Source organism: Dendronephthya gigantea, unplaced genomic scaffold (assembly GCF_004324835.1).
Source record: "Dendronephthya gigantea isolate DGI-Jeju-01 unplaced genomic scaffold, DenGig_1.0 000136F, whole genome shotgun sequence".
Lineage (NCBI taxonomy): Eukaryota > Metazoa > Cnidaria > Anthozoa > Malacalcyonacea > Nephtheidae > Dendronephthya > Dendronephthya gigantea.
In genome coordinates, this window is record NW_021163146.1 from 569,041 (window position 1) to 578,003 (window position 8,963).

Genomic DNA, 8,963 nt, shown 5'->3' on the forward strand with positions numbered 1-8,963 from the left:
CCCCAATTGAAATTTATGAGTGGGCCCACATGGCATCTATTTTGACAGGTCTTGTTTAGCAAAAATGTAAAATTTTGTGCTTTTAACCAAAAACCCACAATTTTCCTACCAATCTGCAGGACTAAATTAGGTCTGCTGGCTCCGTTTACTATCCGATAAAAATGTTTTTAGGATTTATGTATGGACGGGTCAAATTGGGATGATCTCTTGATTGCAAAATCACCGGACGCTCGCAAACAAAAAACCCCTATGTATCGATACTTACAAACTGTGTAAGATGGAAAAATCGAACTCGCTTTGGTAGCCTTAAAAACCAGAGTCACGCCCAATAAACGCTAATCAACTCCCCCCCCCCCTTGAACTCCTTGGGGCCACCGTTCTGGCTCGTTTGATAAGCTCAGTCCAGAAGGCTAACTTGTATATGCAGATGTTTCCTGAAACGTATTTACATATGCACTGATTCGTATACGTCCAGAACCCGTAAATGAAATACGAAAGCTCGCCGTCAGAGAGGTGGAAATTTTGCCCCGCACAAAGAAAACGGGGAGGCCAATCACTATTGTGGACTAGAGGAGAATTCCTAAAGTACCTCTCGAAAACATCGCCATCAGTGTCAGGACATACAGATCTTAGGGGTTCAGATGTCGGGGCAAATGCTGCAATGACGAAATCAAATCCTGCAATGATGAAATCAAATCCGTATTCAATTATGAGAGCATTGACAAGAAGTGACATTGTTAAGATTTGATCGACGTTAATGCTACAGCAGCAAGACAAAGTTATTATGAGTGACACCGTGTGTGCAGTTCATTTACAACATAAGGTGTCCTTCTACAGCACAGAAGCCTACCGCGGACCAGTTTAAACATTGATGCTTGGGATAAAATCGATCATTTACGTGGCGGAAGAGGGATATCTTAACAAAGAATATCTTACGGTTGGTCAAGTAGTTAGGGTTGTTTTGAAACCCAGCCAACGTTATTCGTTCTCGTGGTCAAATTGATAAATCGTCTCTGTCGTTGTCAGAGAAACAGCCCAAACTCCTTCCGTCGAGACACCTCTTTACGGATCTTGTAATTTTCGATCATCATAGGGTTGTTTATCATAATGAAATCACAGAGAAATTGAATAAAATTTATGAGAGTATTAGATAGTTAGAGGGCGAAGAGAAAGTGCAAGAAATTAGAACGGATGTGTTTCAATACTCCCCAAACTGCCCCTACCCACCAGCTTGACGAGTTAGCTACTCCGCTATTCACAAATACAGGAGTCGATTTCGCCGGACCACTTTTTGCTACGAATCGAGGGCAACCCGAATCAGAGAAAGCCAAGGCTCACGTCCGTCTTTCGACTTGTTCTTTGACACGATCATGATCCTAGAGCTAGTGCCTAATTTATCTATACAAGTCGTTTTTGCAAGCTTTTCAAGATTTTCCGCAGCGCGGCTGCTAATATGCAAGACTGTTGTCGTTGTCAAATCCACTGCTCAAGACGTGAAAAGGATCGTCAGGTCGGAGGAGATCCAAAACAGTATTCGATGAACAAGAGAATTACATGGACTTTCATAATCGAGAAAGCGCCCTGGCAAGGAGATTTTTGAAAAGCATGATTGGTAGCACGAAAATTTGTCTTAGAAAAATACTATAAGGACGAACACGACTATTGTTTAAAGAAATGCGGACTGTGTTAATCGAGATCTCTTAACTGCAAGTCTGCAACCATCTGGAACAAATTGCTCAAATACAAAAGAATAAAGTCACTTCGCCTATAACCTATTTGTACGACGACGAACATGTTAACACCCTCATCACTAATCTATATGTTCGTACAAATTGGTAGCTACTATTACCACCACATCAAACGACAGTAAATCAATTTATGAATCAATGGCGAAAAAAGATCAGCAGATTAAGAGAACCGTTAAAAGTATCCAACAGATCGTTTGGGATGTTGTGATTCTAAAAGATGACAAATCGCGCGATGTGCCCTAAAAGTTTGTGAAACTGGAGTTGTTTAATACCATCCCTTGATTAGAGCAGCTAAAGTCTGTATAGCCAAAAAAGATGACCTAATACCATCATTGAGTTACCAATCGCACCTAAAAGTATAACTGTCTTGATTGAAGACAATATAAACTGCAACTGTAGAGAAAGCGCATGCTGAAGTTCAAGAATCCGGGAAAGAAAGAAGAGTGAAAATAAAATCCGCTGACGTTTGATCTGCTAACGTTTTTTTAACATTTCGAACACTCTTACAAATTAAACATCCCTCAAAATTATAATTGCATTGAAAGTTGCGAGAAAATTGCATAGTGTAACAGCAGTGACAATGTAGAGTTTATTAATTAAAATAAAATAAACTTACCAAATGCATCATTAAAAATCTTTCCGTCAACGTTTGCTTAATAGTGGTCTTTTATGTGTTAGTGTACGTCAAAGGGATTTCTCACATGTTCCATACTAAAAAAATATCGCAGCAAAAAAGACTTTAGGAGTAAAATAGATATTATTCAATCATAAATAGCAAATATATTGCCTATGCTGTATTAAATTTAAAAGTTTCCGTAAAACTATATAAACTATATTAAACTTAAACTTAATTAAACACATCACTGATACTATGATGAGACAAAACATTAAAAATGTTTTGATACAGAGATAAAGTGAACTAAGAATGATAAACATCCCCAGCTCCAGCTATGATTCAAAGATAAAGTCAACTATTAATGAAAAGCATCCCACCCCTGACGAACATCTCTTAATTCCCACTAGTGAGACAAAATTAGAATTATGTATTATGCAGAAAGTCAACAAATCCCATGAAGAACATTCCCCTTGATAAAAATTCCATTCTATTCTTGATGGAAAGATTAAACTGAACCACCAATACTATGCTGACACAAATCATTAAAAATGTAAGTCCCCTCAATGTGAGAATTCTTGCACAAGTCCTCACATTGCTTTACACACTTTTACATGATGATACTTGATGGAATATTTAACCTGAGCTACTACCAATACAATTATAACATCAACTATTAATAGAAAACTTCCCAGTTGAAGTCAACTCACTATATTAATATACAAAGAGCTTTATGTAGTCAACAAATTACATTTCGCCTGTGATAAAAATTGGAAACACACAAAGATATTATCGAGTGAACAAATTTCATCTATCTTGATCAATGTCCATTCCCGCTAATGATGCAAAATAAGAGCCAATGTAGTATAGACATACAGATTGTCAGCAAATTTAACCCTAGCTTATAAGCATCTCCTCAAATCACTGATGCAAAGATAATGCCACCTATGAATGAATAACATCTTACCCTAGATACAAGATACATACAGTAAACAAATCCCACCACTAATTCAAAACTGGAGCCAACTCAGCATACAGGATATTGTCAACAAATCCCACCTTGGTATAAAATGCCACTCTGCTACTCCATTAATAAATAGCCATTAATAAAACTATATTGATGAGAAAAACCCACTCTAATAAGCCACCTATGCTGTTGTTTTGAAAAATATGTTGAAACCTTGTAGGAATGACTTTATGGGGACCTGAGTGTATGTAAGTCCCCACAATGTTAAAGTTCTTGCACAAGTCCTCACAATGCTATTTTTTACACTGCGTGTTTAGTGAACTTACGTAATTGCATTGTGGGGACTAAAGAAATTTGAATTTTGATAAACATTCCTTTCCACTGATACAAAATTAGAGCCAAATCATAATATACATAGATACAGTCAACAAATCAGTTCCACCCTAGTAAACATCCCCTACCACTGCAGCTGATGCAAACATTACAGTAAATCATCTAAAAATAAAAGTCATTCCATTCTAAAAACATGCCGTCACGGTTGATACAAAGTCAAATAATAATGAAAAACAACCCACTGTAATAAACATTCCCTCCCAATAACTAAATAGAATTACAGCCAACTCATTATTATGCTTGGATACTGCAAATCAACTAATCCTGCCCCGATAAACATCCTACTACTGATGCATACAGAGCATCCCATCATGATAAATATAAAATATCATATCCACTACTGATACCACAAAAAATTGAAAATATTCCAATCTGGTAAACATGCTGTCTAGATATTGATAGAATGATATAGTGAACTAAGAGTGAAAAATATCCTAGAGTAACAACAAGCATACAAAAAAATAATCTCACCACCAATCAACTCTTTGCAGTGGAAGTATGAACATTCTGTGCATGAAACAGTCAATTGCAAACTAGGAAAAGAGAATTGTTTTAAGCTCTATGCAAAATATATACAAAATATTGTTAACTTAGAGTTAAATGTCCCACCATGATGAACATATCACTACCGCATTAATGTAAGAAGTACTGATGCAAAAATATTGTCAGTTGCGAGGTTTCAAAGAAGGTTTCAAAAAACATGTGTACTAAAAATCAGAGCCAACTTAGTATTCACAGTATGGGGTCAACAAATCTCGCCCTGATAAACATTCCTTTCAGCTACTGATGAAAAGGTCAACTGAGAATGGATGATGAACACCCTACTGTATCCTGCTGCAAAAGCGAGTCAATTACGAAAGAGAAACGTTTCATCATATCCCATTACTGATATGAAGATAAAATTGACAAAGATTTGACAACCCACCATGCTGAACTGCCACCCCCCATATACAGAGATATAGTGAAGAAATCACATGCATCCCCAGCTACTAATACCACCCGGAAAAACATCCCATTATTCTACCGATGACAAGATAAACTTGAAAAAGATCAACTTCAGCCAGCAATACTATGGTGACACAAATCATTAAGAGACCTGAGCTAGCAGTCTCCCCACAGTGTGAGACTTCTTGTACAAGTCCTCCCAATAGGACTGCATACTGCACACATTGTGACTCATTGTGTGAATGTGTGTACTAAACATGGGTAATCTCTTGTGGGGACTTCAATAAATTCTGATCAATAATCATTCAACGCTAATAATCCCATCTCATAACTGATGCAAAGATAAAGTAAAAAAAAATGAGAAAGATCCACCCTGCCTAAAGAACATCCTATCCCTCTACTGATATACAAAATAGTCAACTAAGAATGAAAAACACCCTGCCATACTGAACATATACTATCCCACTATTGATACAAAAAAGTTTATTAAGCATAAAAACATTCCACCATAGTGAGACATTGAAATTGAAAATTATCTAATGTCATTAACACATCATCCCTACTGTATATCACTATAAAAAGACATAAACTAAAAGTTAAAGACACAAACAGAAAAAAATAACTTACCAAAATGATTTGCAGTACTAGGAATGTACTGTGACACAGTCAGTCTAGGAAACAAAGAATTGTGTTAAACGATTTTTTTTCCATAGGAAAAATAAATATGCCCATGTCAGAAACTCAGCTAGGCCTACGTGCTTGGCTTTATGGGCAAAGTGAGCATATGCTTGCATTTTTGTGCTTAAAAGTCATTTAACCTTTTAAGCCTACAGTTGCAGCAATGAGGGCTCCGTCGCACTTTTTAAAACTGTACCGTGTCTTCTAAAACAGAATCAGTCAAGAATTTTGCTAGGCAGACTATTCGTAATTCATAAGGAGCAAAATTACCTCCTTTTAAAAGATGAGAGCTCAGACATACTACTGTGTATTCTCCGGGGATCCATGTTGCCAAGTTTTAGTGCTGCTCCCTGATTGCTGAGGTCTGTCGCAACATGATTTTCACTTCTCCTCATGAAACCCGCAGTATACTCAGAGTACTTAAGTTACGTTCGCCGCGATATTGCATTATTGAATTATATTTTAAAGTTGCTCATGCGTTGCTCATTCTTTTATATACTTTTAAGTCGATCCGAATAGGATAAAAAGCTAATACTTAGTTAAAGTATAACAGTGTATAGTATATGTTGCATGGTGATCGATAGCTACCGTGTCGAATGGCACGTCCAATTTTGGAAAAATTTTCAAACATCATTCCTATTTAATCACAAATTGTTGGAGCAAAAATCTCGTTAATACCTATACTAATTAATAAAAAAAGTGAAAGGAATTAGCTACTTGTGAAAAGAACAGTAGTTTAGGTAGGAACATTCCACAGTGAAAACATGGTGGTCTTTTGACGAACAACATTTATCGAACCTACAGTATGACTTTTGAAAAGCCTGTGTAGTACACTGTACATCTAGGATTTTAATTTGCCTAATTTTTGTTTGTGTTCTTTTGAATTTTTCTTTTTTTGTGTATAAAGTTCTATTGCATGGTGCCCAATTCGATCTAGAAATCATGCATGGAGTTACAAAACGGGGACGACTTAGCAAAGAAACAATTTGTGTGGAGTTAACAACATTGAGTGCCAAATTACAGAATCTCAAAAACTTGGGTAAAATAACTGAGAAAAAAATTGATTGAAAGAAATAGCACAAGAGAGTCATCAAGTAGACTTTAGCGAGTAAATAAGAACTGACTGAGGATGTGAAGACGTATATGTACCAGCCAATTGCCAACAAATTCATCGCAAATTCGATTCTAAGAAAAACGCTGTTCTTTTCGACCTCGAAACTGCCTTTGTATAAACTTCAAGGTGTTGTTACGAATTAATCGTACATTTTGTGGGGCTTTCGAAAATGCAGTTCATAAAACAAAAAACTTACAACGATTTGACAAGTTCAAATCCTCGTTTTCTTCATTGAAGGGACCGATCGCGAGTGAGTATTCATCCTGTGTATGAGTAGACTACGACACACGCATAATCCGTTGAAGGACCGAACTTATGAAAGAATATTCTGAATGTCTTCAAGCAACAGCAACATTTGCGAGTTATTGATGACTGAACTGCAAAAGATCAGGATCTGATAAATCGGCGCATTAATTACAAACAACGAAAGTGTGAGTTCTGTTTGATGGATCCTGATTGAAGTATCTATACCATCATACAGCATAAATTACCTTGGCGGATGATCAAACAATCAAAATTTACGATATGTCAAAAGAAATAATCACAGACGGTGGATTCGGGCTTCGTACAGAAGGAAACAACATACAAAAGCGTGTGAAGAGGTGTTACCACAGATCGTGGAACCCCTCGAGAACGAGTGTGGTATTGAATAGGTTGAAATTAGCGAGCAACAGGTTTGTTGTTTGGAACCGACCATCATTTAACTTGCGAATGCTTTCCAAACACTGCAGAACATAACGATCAAGAAGTAACATATCAACAGCAGAAGTTGAACATTTATCGGTTAATATCCTGGGAATACCATGGGATACTGAAAACGATGTTTTCTAGTATGATTTAGGTAAATTAACGGACTTCGTCAAAATGCTTCCTGTAACAAAGCACTCCGCCGGTGTTGCAGTCTGATCAATTTGATCAATTAGGTCTGCTGGCTCCGTTTACTATCCGAAATTAGTATACACCTGACTATTGTCTATTACAAATCCTACATTCTGATTGGCTACTCAACCATCGTCTATTCGTGATAGTGCACGTTTGGGAAAAATTCGCTCGCGCGACCGTATAAAATTGAATTAATTAAATTATTTTTCGGTGTAAAATTGCGGTGTATCGATTATTTTCTCGAAATTAATATATCTAGGTACAGGGTGTATACTAAAACAATTAGACAACTCGCCTTCGTTGTCTATGAGCGAATAGTCAACTCAGGCTTCGCCTTCGTTCACTATTCGCTCATAGACAACTCGGACTCGTTGTCTAATTGTTAAATATAAGCTGCTATAATTAAGGAACTGTTGTGAAGGGACAAGCAAGCCTGAACATTTAACTTTCCTTTCCAACACTTTATATTTGCAATGTAAGGAAATTTAAGGAAACTGAGGCATCTAAAGTTGTCAATTACAAAAATTTCTTAGGATCTGCTTAGAATCTGCTAACATTTTTTTAACATTTCGAACACTCCTTACAAAATTAACATCCCTCAAAATTATAATTGCATTGCAAGTTGCAAGAAAATTGCATAAAATCGCAGCAAAAAAGACATTTGGAGTAAAATAGATATTATTCCATCTTAAATGGCAAATAGCTACATTGCCTATGCTGTATTAAATTTAAAAGTGTCCATGAAACTATATAAACTATATTAAACTTAAACTTAGTTAAACTTAGTTAACACATGATGAGACAAAACATAAAAAATGTTTTAATACACAGATAAACTGATAAACATCTACATCTTTCTGCATACTACTGATACAAAAATTCGTCTTGCACACAGAAGAAAATTTATAACTTACCAATTTTGCTGTAGAGGTATGAACATGTTGTATAACAGTCAATCTAGAAAACAGAGAAATAATTTTGCTGATTAACAATATTAATGCTTTTCAATGATTTTATTATTAAATGTAGGTGCTATTACAATCAGATCTTGGGCCTTTTACAAGAAAGCATATCACACAGTTTAAGCAATTGAACTTTCCAGAAAAATAAGAGTTTGCTGATTAACATTTTCCATGCCCTAACCCTTGTTGAATCAGCCATAAATTGTGCATATGGGTAACCAACATTATGACTAGACCTTGACTAGAGCCCATTATTTTCTGAAAAGGCCTAGCTAAGAGGAAACATGGGATTGATAGTTAATGAATGGGAACATGTCAATATTATCCTTGAGAAAATACAGTATATCATATCAGGACTTTGCAGCTTGGCTGCATTTGCAAAGTAAACATTAACTACAGTAGCTTTTTGTATTTAAGAGTCATTTAATCAGGTGACCTAAAAAAATGTTTTATCATACTGTAGTGTCTTATTAACCAAACAATTTCCTGCACAAACCAACCACAAGTGCATGCAACAAAGCTGAACAATTGAAAATCTCTTCATGTGTAACTTTTTTATAGGCAAGGACAGGATTAACTGCAATCACATGGCAAAATTTGAATATTTATATAAGTCATTTTGGGTACGTCTTCCTTTGAATTTCTGATATGTGGAACCTAT

The 8,963-nt window shown here is 36.0% G+C and overlaps 1 long non-coding RNA gene across 2 annotated transcripts in view; it reads right to left on the bottom strand.

Annotated features, from left to right (window-relative positions):
* Positions 1–8,294, bottom strand: part of LOC114536428 — a 13,654-nt gene extending 5,360 nt beyond the window's left edge. The window contains exons 1-4 of one of the 2 annotated variants that reach the window (XR_003688443.1): positions 8,255–8,294; positions 5,294–5,337; positions 4,193–4,254; positions 2,365–2,459 (exon numbers count right to left, since the gene is read on the bottom strand). This is a non-coding gene — a long non-coding RNA (uncharacterized LOC114536428). Of the gene's footprint in view, positions 1–2,364; positions 2,460–4,192; positions 4,255–5,293; positions 5,338–5,484; positions 5,636–8,254 lie in introns of those variants that run through there. The other variant, XR_003688444.1, reaches the window with a different exon arrangement.
* Positions 8,295–8,963: the final 669 nt, after the last annotated feature.